The sequence below is a fragment of the Ostrea edulis genome, chromosome 2 (assembly GCF_947568905.1).
Source record: "Ostrea edulis chromosome 2, xbOstEdul1.1, whole genome shotgun sequence".
NCBI classification, from domain to species: Eukaryota; Metazoa; Mollusca; class Bivalvia; order Ostreida; family Ostreidae; genus Ostrea; species Ostrea edulis.
In genome coordinates this window covers 8,138,637-8,155,196 of record NC_079165.1, presented here as the reverse complement: position 1 = coordinate 8,155,196, position 16,560 = coordinate 8,138,637, and positions in this window count along the sequence as shown.

Here is a 16,560-nt window from a genome sequence, read left to right as displayed (position 1 = left end):
TGTACAGATGTATACCATTTCTACATTGATGTTGGTCTCGAGTTGGCTTATAGTACTCATTGAAAATGCGATGTACAACAAGGATGTTACATGGGTAGGAAAATAAAACAATATTATAAAATGTTGTCACGAATACGGGGGGTACCAAGGGACGGTGCCTTTGCCAAGTCAATCAGACTGGCAGTCTTGTACCCCAAGTATTCGAGACAGCTAGCTTATTTATAGATGTGTTTATTAGTATATGTAGTTTACGGCTTTGATCTAAATATAGCTACAGTTTATAGCTCTCCAGCTGGGCACATAATTCTCAAATACATGTACGTTTGAACCTAAAAACTACTATAGTTTCGTTTGCTATCGTATCATACATACACATGTATAGACATGTACAATTAACAAAATAATCACGGCTTAATTATAAATGCATCTTCATTAGAGCCCGTAGTGAGAAATTTTCAAAGGAGGCAAATTGAAAATGCTAGGGGTTAACTCCCCTACTCCCTGCCACCGATTTTGGACCCAAACCTGCCTTTCTCGGGTTCCATCTAGTCATTTATCAACCGGCCATTGGTTCTGTGAAGAATTTGGCTCGGAATAATACTTTGACTTAGAAATCTGCGAAAAATATTACATTGATAATAACTAGAAAAGGCAATGAATTAATGTCTCTCAATTTATGCTTATCTAACATAAGAAGGAATATTCCCCTTGTAAAGTTTCATTGACAAATCAGGGTATTAGAGATAATAATTAGAGCGTGCTTGTTACCTTATGCACACTGATGACGTCAACATTTTCAACTTTAGATCTCAATAGCAACGGGATTAGTCATTCTTTTTGTAATCAAGAGGGTCGTATCGTCTTTTGTAAATCTCAAATAGCATTTGAAATATTCAAAGAATCGTTTTTATTATATGTGACCCAGTGATGTTGATCCTATGGCTTAGAACTGCAGGGACCGTCCTAAAGCCATGGAAATTCTTTATGAGAAGTTTCGTCATTGCTAAAGCACAAAGAGTATTTGAAATATTATAGAGAATCCATTTCTTGCAATTTGTGATCTGGTGTCTTTGGTTTTTAATAACACCATTTTCTAAAGAAGGTCCATGTATATTGTTGTTACCCTGGTCCGTCCGTCCGTCACTATTTCTTCTTCCTCAAACTCCTCAATAATAACCAATTAATCTTTTGGAATATGATGGATGACATAATGGGTTAAAATTATATTTTTTTGTCGGGAAAAAAACCTGGTTCCCAGAATTCCACATACATTTTGGAAGATGATTGGTGGTGTCCTGTAGATGTGCAGTAAGGATTTGGAATTTTCATTTTCATCATGGGGACCAAATGGGGATTAAAAACATTTCTCGACCCCCCCCCCCCTCGTTCCCAGAATTCCTTTTACATTGGTGGTGTCCTCTAAATATGCAATAAGCTTTCAGAATTTTAACTTAATTCACCCTGGTTGCTAATTGATGTTTGAAAAACGACGCTTTTGTATAGAGAAACTTAGTTCCCATCTTACATTTTATGCAGTAGCCAAATCATCTTTCAGGAGATGATTGGTGGTGTCTTGTAGACGCACAGTAAGTTTTTGGAATCAGGAGCATAGCTGTCTATACGCAAGTACGCAACTGCGTACACATCATTTGAGAGAGAGAGAGAGAGAGAGAGAGAGAGAGAGAGAGAGAGAGAGAGAGAGAGAGATCTTTGCCGTTAAAATATGCGACTGTGCCTCCAATATACATGCATTAGGTAGTTGTGGTTTATAATTCAATCAGTATCATAAATAATGTCCATTCAATCAAATTTAGAACCCCTTTTTAAAATTCAAATCATTAACATTATGTCTAACATCACTTTAAGGTACATCATATAGGAACACGTAGTAGACGGGTTAGGATATTCTTTGTTATCAGTAACATTTACCATGTTATCACTCGAAAACAACGGGAAAAAATCATCTTCGAACGAATGTAAAGTCAGTCCAAATACATTGTACCTATGGTGATTTGGCAAATTAAAACACTTTAGAAAATAATTTTGCGAACTCCTTTGGGTATGGAATTTGATAAGAAACCCTGCTTCTATACACAAAATTAGGTGATTCCATTGGTAAATTCCAGAAACTTCCAGGGGCTTCGCCCCCTGGACCCACTGGGGGTCTCAAGGCGACCCCAAGATCCCTTACCATTCTTTGCGTACACTTCATTTTCTTTGTGATTACGCGCCTGGGAATTTACTTTTTCAGTTTGAAGGACAAATGGGGTATTTAGAAAAACGATGAACAAAAACCTGGTGCTCAGTGCAACAAGAATATATTTGTTTTAGGGGTTGGAATTTCAACCAATTTAAAAATATTTGAAAATTTAAAAAAAATGATGGAAGTTGGGATGACCCTAGGTCGCTTATCTATCAGAAATACTCAATGCATCTTGATATTTGCAGCAGGTATATTATATGCTTTAGGAGTCAGGGCGTCAATTGTTTTAGATATATATAAACAATTATGAAATGGGGTTTGGGATTACGTTGGGCATTGCCCAACAGAATACTCTATGAATATTGACATATGAAGCAAGAATACATTGATATAGTGGTGAGAATCTCATCTGTTTTGAATATATTTGAACAATCATAAAATGTGGGGTTGGGAATCATCCAGGGGCATTGTCGAATAGAATAATCAATACATCTTGATATGTGCATTAAGAATATATATTTATGGATAACTGATAGGGTGGTGCTCTGTTTGACACGATTAAATACATAACACGGTTTGAGGAATTAGAATGGTCATTTATTAACTAATAAATGACAAAGTATTATGCCAAAAAATAATACAAAACAGTTAAAAATATAACAAACTAAAAACACAATACTGCAATTCATGCTAAGGAATTGTGACTAATAAAACATTACAAAAAATGCCACAATCCTAAAAACTACAATATAAAAAATCATAAATACAATATTATGACTAGCAAAACCCTCAAGTTATAAGAGCAGATAATTTGGCAAATTGTATATCCACAAATTTTCAAAGATGGGTTACTTTCCGCCACCTATTAAGGCTATAGTTACCTTCAGCTTTGGTGATATTTCTGGCAATGTAAAGGTGACGCATTCCTCCCAGAAGTCATATTCTCACCTGAGCATTTCATGCTTTTGATCATGTATATTCCAGTAAAAAAATACGTCTTCTCAAGAACCACTGGACCAGAAAAGTTTATATTCATATGAAAGCTTCCTGACATAGTGCAGATTCAAGTTTGTTAAAAACATTGCCCCCGGGGGTAGGGTGGGGCCACAATGGAATACAAAGATTTACGTGAGAATATATAGGGAAAATCTTTAAAAATCTTCTTTTCAAGAACCACTGAGCCAGAAAAGTTTACATTGCATGAAAGCTTCCTGATATAATGCAGATTCAAGTTTGTTAAAACCATGGCCCCTGGGGTTATGGTTAGGCCACTATAGGGGGTGTGTTAAAGTTTTACATACAAATATACAGGGGAAATATTTTGGAAAAAAAAAATCTTCTCAAGAACCACTGGGCCAGAAAAGTTCATATTTACATCAAAACTTCCTGATATAGGACAGATTCAAGTTTGTCAAATTCATGTCCCCTGGGGGTAGGGTGAGCCACAATGTGGGATCAAAGTTTTACATACAAATATGTAGTGAACATCTTTAAAAATCTTCTTCTCAAGAACCACTGGGCCAGAAAAGTTTACCTTTACATGAAAGCTTTCTGACTTGGTACAGATTCAAGTTTGTAAAAAGCATGCCCCCCCCCCCCTTGGGGTAGGTTGGGACCACAATAGGAATCAAAGTTTTACATGCGAATATGTAGAGAAAATCTTTAAATATGGGCCAATGTGATTCAAGCGAGCGATGTGGCCCATGGGCCTCTTGTTTCCATTAAGGTTTTTCTAGGTCAACCCGTTCTTGTAGACCCCATTTCTCAAAATATTTCGTGAATATCCTATGTTTTGTATCACACAGTGTTTGTCTTGTTACAAAGAATGCAAATACGCCAAGCAAAATGGATCAAATCTGATGTTTACACAACAAAGTTTGAATCCTCAACAGATGGCATATCAGGTTTAATTTGTCTCATAAAGCGACCATTAGATTGATGGAAGTGAAGATACATTGCCTAGGGGCTATTTTCATTTTCAGTTATGTTGTCACGTTTTTGTGGGTTGTTTTTTTTTGTTTTTTGTTTCCGTATCATTCGTATGGAACCCCTCCCCCCAATCAAATCTAGTATGATGCCTACAAAAGATTTTAATCACTGTAGGTTACTTGTGTTCTATAGCGTATATAAGAATCTCGCTATTTCCAGGGAACATTGTTCTTATAAACTTGTAAGATCGTGTGTGCATCAGATCAATAATTTTTACGATAGATAACATCCTATCCTACAGACTATAAAAATAATGCAACTCGTAAATATATCAGATTATGAACATTTTCAGAATGATGTAGCAAAAAAATCTTAGTTTGATCTTTAAAAAATCCACGATATTCCGAACTTTCAAATTATGCCTTTCAATGTGTTTGTTTTCATTTAAAGTGTCCAATATTAGTGAATTCATAAGTTTGTTTTTCACCCTTAATTTAATTTATGGTATTCTAGAACCCATTTCAAAATTTTAGTAATTTTAAGTCCTAGTTTGATATACTATCTTTCAGACTTATGACTGTTTATGATAGGAACAATGTACCGAAATATTGAACAAACTTTTCCCCATAATTTTTTTTTTTACATCAGAAGAGTTATCTCTCTTACAATGGTTTTTTGACGATAGATCGGAGATTTAGAGGAATTTTAGATAGGGAAGGGATGTAATTCCTGCAGTATTGTGTGTGCATTTCCGCACTGTCTAGTAAATTGAGCTGAATCCTATTACTTTCAAATTTGTGGATTTGTGTTTATTTGTATGAACTTTAATTGGACAGGCAGGTGACGCGCCTTTTCCCCCTGTTGGAGTGTTAACTAGATAAATTTTAAACGAGCGGACAGATACATGGTAATTCTATCATAAAATCAAGTTCAATGAATCCACTGATCTGAATGATCAATAGCTAGGGTTTAAAATCAATAAGAATTGTAACAATGAGTTATATCTCGAATTTTGATAATTGATATACCACCCCCGTTTTACACCCCAAAATTCTGATCTTTTTGTCAAATGGACCCAAAGGTCTTGTTTTGTTGTTGTTTTGTTTTTGCTCAATTGATCTCTAAGAGCTATAATTGACTTACTTATGTCCTTCTATCTGTAGGGATAGGCCGTGGACAATTTCTTTCCACTCTGTCCTTCGTTCTGGCACCCTGCTTGCTTCTGTCCAGGTCTAAATAGCTCTAGGAGCTATGATATTCTTTAAATACTGATTTTGACTACGAATTACTCCGTTTACCTGGTTAAGATTCAGGGTTTACAGCGGGCGTGAGCGGTCGACAGGGGATGCTCACTCCTCCTAGACACCTGATCCCACCTCTGGTATGTCCAGGGGTCAGTGTTTGCCCTACTCTCAATTTTATATTCCATATAGGAATTACTGAGAGTGATGTTCGCTTTTTCATAGAATGTAAAGGGTTTTATTGGTAGTATGTATTTTGATTAGATATCTAGGTAGAACTATGATAAATGATAAGTCACCAAACGTGCAGATGACGGAAAAAGAACCATGCAGATCGATAAATTGTTTGATTTTTCTTCAAAATATTCGTTTGAAACCAAGTTTTTATACAATCTGTATCATGACACCTGTAAACATCTTTAGTTCCCTATTACAATTTCAAAATAACCTATCCTCTAACCATTAAAGATAGCGAATGATTTATTCATTGAGCAGGTTTACTTTATATCAGTCTGAATATGTTTCTCTCTTCTCAAGCAGTCACGTGTGGATTCACTAGCTGCTTGTTGATAAAATTTCAAAGGTCTTTGAAGTCGATCAACATGATCAATGACATTTTTTTTTTATATATAGAAATAAATTTCATAATAAAAAAATTGATAATTATTTGAAAGTGCGTGACATTGAGATGAAAGTAACTGAAATTTGAATTGTCGATGAAGAAAATAGAAAATCAGTAACGTGAGTAATCCTTACTCTTATCTACTCTTATGTAAAGTAAACCACCCAGTTTAATTCGTTTTAAAAGGATCTGAATCTGGAAGTTTTACAAATGAATCGGAAATTGTCAATGACATTTTTTAGAGTTACCTCTCTTACCCGGCATCACCAATTTCACTTTAAGGAGGAGTAACACAACATAAATATCTACAATGATATCAGATTGGATACTTTAAATCTACAGTAGGTAGTGAAAATTCAGTTTTAGTAGAATCCCGTGGGGATCCGGGTTAGAATAGATCCTCAGTACCCCCTTGCTAGTCGCCTCGACTAAATGGGGCGGTCCTTCGGATGAGACCGCAAAAACCGAGGTCCCGTGTCGCAGCAGGTGTGGCACGATAAAGATCTCTCCCTGCTCAAAGGCCATCAGCGCCGAACATAGGTCTAAATTTTGCAGCCCTTCACCGGCAATGGTGACGTCTCCATATGAGTGAAATATTCTCGAGAGGGACGTTAAACAACATTCAATCAATCAATCAGTTTTAGTAGAAGGTAACTTTGTTAGACTCGAACCTACGATTTACAAATGCGTCTAAATTTAGACTCGAACCTACGATTTACAAATGCGTCTAAATTTAGATTCGAACCTACGATCGATTAAATCTCTTACAATCTACAGATTGGCAAAGAGACACGTTTACCCACTAAGCTAGATATAGAATTTATTACTGGTGCTCATTTTTCCATTTGTATTTCGAAAGAAAGTCAGCCATTCCGACGATATGTTCTTCTTTAAGGAGAGTGGTAGGGAAGCTGGCTACCCTATTCCTCCTGTCCAGCCTCACCAATTCCATGTCAATTGATGCGGAAAGTGTGAGGGGGGGGGGACTTACTTCATAGTCTGTGGACGTCGTATAACGCCATCCATGTGTGTGTGTCTTGGGGGTGTTTGCGATTTTAAAGTCATCGTATTAATCGAGGAAATGTCAAAGATTGCGAAAGATTATAAAGATTAGAAATTTCAAGCTTGCACCATCAATGATCATCCGTCCTCCATTAATTTCGATTCCAGCAAACGGAAGTGTGTCCATCGTCAGGGCCCACGTAATCTCTGTCTCGGAATGACATTTTTAAAATGAATTATTTGTCTTTGAAGTTGAAATTAAGGTTCCTTCTCCTGTTCCGCAGACTGGTTTGATTTCTTTTACATTTTGTTCATTTTTTTTAAACGAATTGAAATGACTCCAAAGGACTCGTACAAGTGAGTCACTTCCTGTCAATGATAACATTTTCTTTATGCATTTACAATGTATCTGCATTTATTTCCAAGTTTAAAACAATCATATTTTTCAAATTACAACCCCTGGACATCTGCTTCCTGGACAAAACTTCAATCTGCTATTAGGTATAAGTTGGAATTCCAAACCATGCATTCCTTTAAAAGTTTTTTTTGGGTGTGTGTGTGTGAGTAAATGTTGTTTATTGACATTTATCGGGTTAGGATTTTTACAAACCCCTACATTCCAACCTAACCAGGGGATATGGGGTAATTAATATGTAAAACAATATGTATACAACAAGCACTCACAAATAAAGAAAGAAGAAAGAGGACAGAACAGTATGAAAAAAAAGTGTTATAATACTCTGGCTACATATTCCTTATACAAAAAGTAGGCCAAGGTTGAAAGGTATAGGACAGTCATATAATGACAGTCTTTGCATGCAATGAACTAAATTGTGTACTTAACAATATCCATACATCTAGCATTATAAATTCATAACATTTTATTACTGTATTTTAAGTTGTTCGAATATCTTCCATTTTTTTCCAAAAAACATTTCAACATAGTTGTTTCTTATAGCTAATTTCAATTCTGTATTGTATATATTTGACAAAGTCAGTTTAAAGTTATTTAACACAAGAGTTTTGTTCTGACATCTACAACAATATATATAATATTTAAGGTGGTAATCAATAATGTTACTAATTTCATTGTCAGCACATCCAAGAATATATTCTTCTTTACAAGTTACAACATCAAAAGAAAACATGCTACTGATCCATTCATATACGTTCCTTATAAATATTTGAACTAGTTCACATTCATACAATAGATGTTCAATACTTTCTCTTTGTTGGCTACAGAATGTACATAGATCTGTATCTGACTTGTGGATAATTTTTAAGAATGTGTTAGTAGTCAATATCCTATGGTTAACACGATATTGAAACCATTGTATCTTTTTAAAAGTTGATATATCATTCATTTATATTTTTTATGTTGTAAAGGAATATCACAATTTAGGAGGAGAGAAAAAAATCACTAAAATGAGCTATACTATCTTTTTAAAATATGAGTCATTGTCATATATGATATGCTTTTGCCATTGATATCTTTACCAATTTTAATGGTAGCCATTTCCACATGCATGCGTTGCAGTTGTGAACAATGCGCGTATGAATCTTGGTAGATATAGTCCGTAAGAATAACACATCCTCGTAATGGATGACTTTCTTTTGAAAATAATATCAGTAATAGTTGTATAATCCTTTTAAATCTAGCAGTCAAGCTGGGTTGCCCAGTAAGTTAACGTGACGACTGATGATCTGTAGATCGTGGGTTCGAGTCTAGTAGGGGTTTGAAATTTTTGTCAGTTTACTTCCTACTAAAACTGCATATTTTAAAACTAAATAAGGTAAATTGAAAAGTTTTCAATTTTGAAATATTATTGTACATATCCTCCACTTTCCATCCATATCAAATTTTCCTGGTGTAGCATTCATCCTTAAATATGTTACGTATGAAATTTTTTGTCTTCATTTAGCAAATTGAATATACGTCACAATGCTCAAACTGTCCAGGAAATGGATGGATTTTTATAGATGCCTTAAGACACAAATGATACTTGAAATCTTCTCTTTAAACATCAATCGTTCCTTGCCAGAGACTTGTTTCTACATGAAGAGAAATGGATGTTTATTGAAGCAAACTCTGATAAGGACTGGCATGCTCTCTAGTGATGTTTAATGAAAAAGTTTCAAGCATCAAATCTCCATTGGAACATTCACAAAAACTGTTCTGTCCTGGGAAGTTAAACGTTATTGTCATTGATTAAAAGGACCAACACTAAGTTTGAGTCACATTTGGTTGGTCCATTTTTAAATTCTTCACTACAAGAGATACATTTTGATCAATCTAATTAAAATTAGCTGTTTTGAATCCACATAACAATAACGGAGCGGATCAAAAGATCTTATTTTAATTAGATTGCATTTTGATATGCAATATAGCGCATTATGTAAATATTTTTATTGATATGCATTATAACACATTTTGTAGATGCTTTGATATACAATATGGCGCATTGTGTAAATATTTTAATATGCAATATAATTGCATTTTCAAAAGATATTTTGGTATCAATATAGCTCATTGTGGAAATATTTTGATATGTAATATAGCGCATTTTGTAAATATTTTGATTGATATGCAACACATATTTTGATATGCAATATAGCGCATTTTGTAAATATTTTGATTGATATGCAACACATATTTTGATATGCAATATAGCACATTTTGTAAATATTTTGATTGATATGCAACACATATTTTGATATGCAATATAGCGCATTATGTAAATATTTTTGATATCTAATATATGCGATATACATGTATTACCCTGTGTACATATTTTGATATGAAATCCAGGTTGAAACACTTCAGGGGGTATGAGTCTTCAGTTTACTTTACAGTTTTTAAGCTAGGGAAAGCTGACTTGTAAAGTCGTTATACTCTGATTGATGAGAGTATCAAGGCATTACACGATTTATCTCGAATGTCGAGAAAACTTCCTCATTACTTCATATTAAAATGGATGATGTTCATAACAGAATGTTCGAATTCTAACATTCGCACAGGAGGGATTTACTTCCCTGTAACATCCGGTTATACCTCCTTAATTGCCTGGATATCTGTAAGTCTTGTTTCTTTTTTTTACAACTTCCAGTTGTACTTCCTGAATTGTCCGTCTTGTGTTTTTACACCGCTGCTCGTGTTGTCTCTTTATGAACTTTAGATCGTAAAAGTCTTCACTTCATTTTATGCAGTGAATCATTGTAACCTATCCATTGAATAAAAGATTTGATATATTAACATTGTGAAATAAACACCCGATCTACTAATGAGATAATGTGAAAATGATATACAAATTGTAAATCAGATATTCAACTTTTTTCATGTGCATGGATTTTTTTGCACGCATGAGGATTGTTTTCATTTATCACCCGTTAAAATAAGACGGAGGAGCTGTTTCAATATGGATCCGCAAGCTCGTGAGAACTCAAAGCCAACTCGATGATTAATTAAGCATAACATAAGGCTTAAGGTTGCATTGTGCATAGATCTGTTTTGTAGATAATAAATTAAACAAAAAATAGACTCACAGTAACATTTTATATATTTCTATATAGTTGATCTTTATTTGTAGTTAATAATCATCGGGATAATTTGAATTATATATCTAATAATGCAATATTCATAACAAACTTTCGCGAGGTACATTTGATCATTCATGGATATTTCGTTTGCGTGGGTACTTTTCGCATGAAACAAGTCTATCATTGTTTAATTAATATTTGATTAGTTAATTCTGGTTTTGTAAAAAAAAAAAAAAAAAAAAGAAAAGAAAAGGCAACAACCAAAAAACCAAGGAGTCTCCAAACAAACGTTCTAGTGACAAACATTTGATATTAAAGAGAAGGAATTCCGACATTTTACGATAGCTGCTTTTCCTAATGGAAAACTACCTACACATGTATAACTTAACTTTACTGAAATTCTTAATATCCTCCATGGTAACTGCCTTTCACTGAAGAAAACTCCATCAACATAAGAAATAATATTACCAGTTCTTTCTCCTACTTACCGGATGTGTGGATGACGTAGTCTCTCACTCACCGGATGTGTAGATGACGTCGATATATCTAAATGTCGAATTGAAGGCCACAGCAAGAGATTTTTTCTTCTCACGTCTAAGTTTTTGAATAAATTCTGCTTCATATGAATATAGAAACAGGTCAGGTAACAAAGGAGCACAATTCGTGCCCATGGGGATTCCAACAGATTTAGTGGTGTTTAACGAAGTGATTTTTTGGATGACTGATCACTAGATATGAATATTTCAGTTTTCCATTTTTGTTGAAGAAGCAACTGTCTATGATGTCAAAAAGTCTAGTCTTTAATTTATCGTGAGGAGTGGTCGTGCAAAGTGTTGAAAAGTCATAGGTTTTGATGTTATTGATTATAGGGAAAAGTTTTTGATTTCAAGTTTACTAAAAGTTCTTTAGAATATTTTAAAATCCACATTTGATTAACACCACTTCTGGCATATTTAGTCGCACAGTAAGTTTGAAGTTTCTCCTTCACAGCTGTTAATATTTTCGTGAGGTTATCCAAGGCAAAGATTGATTTAAAGTATATAATTTATATTGTCTGTGATAAGCATGTATTTTGATAATGATGTTGTTGGTGGCTATAGCTGTGATAATATCTGGAGTGCTATTACGTACATATGATAGCAATGTGCCAAAAATTCATTCGTGATCCCTAATTGACATTGTTAATGTATTTTACGATGTATATGATTATGATTTGTAATTTATCTGATGCTCTGCCTGAATAAACATAATACATGTAATAATAAAGGAGCAAAAACAGGGGCTTAGTAGAGCACTTACTGGATCCAGCAATCTATGTTTGTAAGGGGTTTTATGTAGTTTAGGAATCCAGTATAGGTACGGTAACTCATATTCATTCGATCCATTGACTGGAATATTAAATGTGTCTAAAACTGAAGCATAGTGTTGAAGAATTCATCTTTTGAAAGGGCAGTTGGGGTATAAGTACGATTACTAAAAGTGGAATTAATGCTCCGTTCGTTTAAAATACAGTTGTAATAATGAGTCTTACAAACAAAGACAATGTTGTTACAAGCTTTGTCAGCTAGAACCAAAACATAATCCGCATGTAACCTATCTAATTCTTTTATCACTTCTGGTTTACTAAATACAGAAAGATAGTTGGTACGTACTTTTGTTTTAATATGTCTAACGCGGGATTTTAATATTCCTCTAATACGTCTATTTTAACAGCTGACAATTCTTACGAAAATGGATATACGTTGTATATGAAATAGATTTCCTTTTTGAAAATACACGAGGGTATGAACTGCAACGCTTCACACCGGTATATATTTTATGCAGCCCTAACGCGCTTCATAAAGTATGCCAGTGTAAAGTGTCGCATAACTTTATAAATTTTTAAGAATAAAATTTATTTCTTAAATGTACAACAATAAAGAAAATCGAAAAAAAGTTAATGAATGTCACACATAGACCCCGGATGTCAACGCCTGATAATATCCAAACAATGTTTTCACACTGGTAATCAGGAATCCTTGGCGTGAATCATGGAACATACTCCATCGAAAACTGTGCAGAGTCCAAATAAGCAGGTCCGCACGGTCGACCATACCAGTGGATGTCAAAAATGGTCAACTACGATGTGTACAATATGTATTCTAATGCGAAAAGTCCCATACAATTTGAAGAAAAGTCAGAGTAGAAAAATCGGCTCATAGTTTCAAACAAACGTTCTCACTTCGTATTACTAAATATACATGTACTACACGATTACAAAAACAACAAGCTTCCATTCAAATTACCGGACGCTAACAAATGTCATTAAATTCCCTACAGGTCAACAGGGAATGCTTTCTCACCACTGGTGTGTCCAGGGGTCTGTATTTTGCTCTTCTCTTAATCATATTTTTTTAAGGATTCATGAGATTGATCAGTGTTCGTTATCTTCATTTCTTCATATACAGAAATGAGCAAGTCAGTTCTAGACCTCAGATGCACACACAAGATAAGAAACGTCATCCCCAAATTACGCAGTGGGGGATACTAAGACAACACCCAGTGTTAAACACGTCTAAGTCCGTCTGCTATCGTCTGTCCATAGTTCAGTGACCAATAAAGAGTGCAGGACGTTTATACAGTGGCGTGAGCAATCAGAATTGGCACACTCACGTGACAGATGTCGACGTCACGTGTCTGTATATGAACTGAGCGAAACGTAGTGTTTATTTCAGAATCTAAGTATAAATTTGCATGTCCATTGACTATTTTGTTAGGATTATACATAACGTGACATCTAAGTCTGTAGAATGAACAAAGATTCGGAGCCCAGATCCCCAAATAATGTTTCTGTATCGCCTTAAGATATCCATTCATAGTTATAAAGATTCCGAGTAGTTGCTTATTCTCACGACAAAAAGAGATATGCATTTCTAAGAACACTCGTGAAAATGCGAAATGATAGTTGTACATGTACATACAGTTGTATACTATCGTTTCAATAACAGCGTGTCACTCCGCGTGTATTTTGGGTCAGACATCTCTTATCTTTCAATGAAACAGGTTTTACTTTTGTTTTCAGTGACCAATCAAATCGAAAAATGACATAACGTGGTTATCCAAACTCACTTTTATTGAAACCATACGACCAATCAGTGTGAAATTTGCACGCTCGATCAAGTGACACGCTGATATTGGAACGATAGTATATACATATGCCTATCATTTTGTTCACACTCGTCGTGAGCCCTATTCGCCGTGAGCCCCATATCTTGATCAAGTATACGGAGTTATCCGTAGTCAAAATCAGTGTGCCAAGAACTGCCTAACAATCAGTATGAAACAAGTCAGACAGCATTTGACCCAATGATAGGTTGTATTGACAAACTAGATTGTTATAACGACCATAGAATTTGCGAAATGCTAATTTTAAACGAGACTGTTGAAACCCCTGCACCATGAACTTGTTTATCAGTAGCCTGCCTCGATTTAAAAACTGATCATATGCAAAACAAGCTCTTGCGTATCGAATCAGTTGAGAGATACAAGTATAAACACCATATGCAGGTGATAATAGAATATTGCTACATAAATATAGGTTGACGATGAAGAAGCTGAAATCATCCTGTTTATCATAAAGTTGAGTCGTTAGTTTTCGGTTAATATCTATTTTCAATAGAATATCTAATTATGAAGCAGAAGTGGACGACTCTGTGGTGTCTTTTATTTCGAGTTCACAGGGATATATCGAATCGACATATGTATGAAAATTATTATTGTTAATAGACAAAACGTCGTCGATATATATGAATGTCGTATTGAAGGCCACAGTAAGATTTTTTTTTCTCACGTAGAAGGATTTTTAAAAAAATAAATTCTGCTTCATAAGAATATAAATCAGGTCAGCTAACAAAGGAGCACAATTCATGCCCACGAGAATTCCAACAGACTGTCTTTTGTTTTGTCGAGGACCAATATGTTTAGTATGCAAATATGTATATGAAAGAAAAAAAGACGTTCCGGGGGTCAAGTTAATTGACGTCTGAAGTTGGTTACTCGTCGTCCAAAGAAATCTAGACGACAATCTTCTGACGCGTTTTATTTAACGAGAGAACGTCATTCTAGTCAGAGGCAAAAACAAATTTCTTTAGACAGCGAGTAGCAACATTTAGACGGCAAGATGGTGTCCGAACTATGTACTTTGACTTTAAATAAATATTTGTAAACTTTATATGCATATTGGTCCTCGACAAAACAAAACACAATAGATTTGTTACTAATTTGTCGCTTTAAGTCCACAAAAGGAGAAACGAAGCCTTTCTAATAAGAAATAATAGTGTGGTGAGCTACAGAGCTTGAGGAGTATATTTATTCCCCGGTTTCAGCAACATTAATGCAATAAAACTACTAATCATACAAATTGAAAAGATCAACGAATCAGTATACAATAGAGAAACATGAACATAAAGCAACAACGACATAAAACAAGACTGCGCAGATCATTTTCATATCGTACACATATACGGCTTTGTTGTCAGAAATACATCAATATTGAATTTTTTTCTTTTCATTTGATATATCCGTTTCAGTGTATGAAAACAGTAAAAGAAATGTTCCCCAAAGCATCCTTAGATGAAGAATGTTCAGATAAAATGTCAAAGACGATTCAAGCTAATGAAAATAGGCTTCGATCATTCAAGAACATTCTTGTCTAAAACCATTAGGCTAAAAGTGATCAAACTTACTTGAAGGAACCCATATGATATAGCCATGCAGAAAAAGGAGACATTGCAACTTGAGCTGAAGTTTTACAACCCTTCAAACATTTTTTACTCAAGAATTTTCTCATTTAGCAAAAAGAAGAGAGAGAGAGAGAGAGAGAGAGAGAGAGAGAGAGAGAGAGAGAGAGAGAGAGAGAGAGAGAGATACTTTTTTGTTTCAACCTTTACCGTGTTATTTGCTACCCATGTGACTTACAGAAGGAGAATTGAAATGCTTTGTATTGCATATAGGAGTTATGAGATTGATCACTGTTCGTTATCGTCACCTTTCATGCCATTCGATCTCTTGTTGCAAAATATTTCTATTAACTTTAGACTGCCTCCAGTTCCTGATTGGTTTACATAACTCATGGTGGCTACATAAGATTAGTACCATTGTTACTGAAGACCTATTCTGGAATTGCTCGTCGACTGCTAAAATGTTGAAAGTCAGAAATAAAGGAACCTATCGTTAAACTATGGACAGCCTGTAAATGCACTCGTAAGGCATGGAAATACGTAACCATATCTATTCATATGCGAACGTTGAAATTTCTCAAGAAGAGATCAAAAATAGTCTATACCAATAAACGTGAATTGAGGTTTGTCCGGTTGTCTGTTCGTTGTTGTTTACAGGCTTCACAAAGTCCAACGGCTTTTACTAGTACTGAATCTCTGAATAATCAAGAATTGTTTGCGTGTTGAAGAAAACGCTTGCTGCTTCCCCCATGTGACCTTGGGTCTCGTTGTAGAATTGTAAATACTGTCCAAAATGAATAGTCAAGTATGCATCGATTTATAATATTTTTCAATGGCAAACATCACTTCTTCTTGTTCTTCTTCCGGTTTGGAGTTATTCATACTTGTGTGTTAATGTTCCAGTGCGTGGTGGGAGAACAGCTAAAATCCTTGAAAGGCTTATATACAGTTTACAAGATATAAACCACAGGACACCGTTTCACAAAAGCATCGTAAATTTTACGTAGTTCTTAAGTGGGACGTAGGTAGTGCGTATACATGTAGATGAATTTCGATGTTTCTCGAAGACGTTGTGATTTATGTGAGATCGTCTCCAGGGGTAAATCTGACGCTGAACGTTTTCCGACTGCCACATCTGTTGCTGATGGTAAGGAGTCCCAGGCAGTAGAGGCATATTCAAGGACAGGTCTGACAAGAGTAGTGCATATTTTTGCCTTGACATCCTGTGGGCAACTCCTCAGGTTGCGTCACAGAATTCCAACAAATGTGGAAGTTTTGGGGATTTCCTGATGAATGTGATTACGCTGT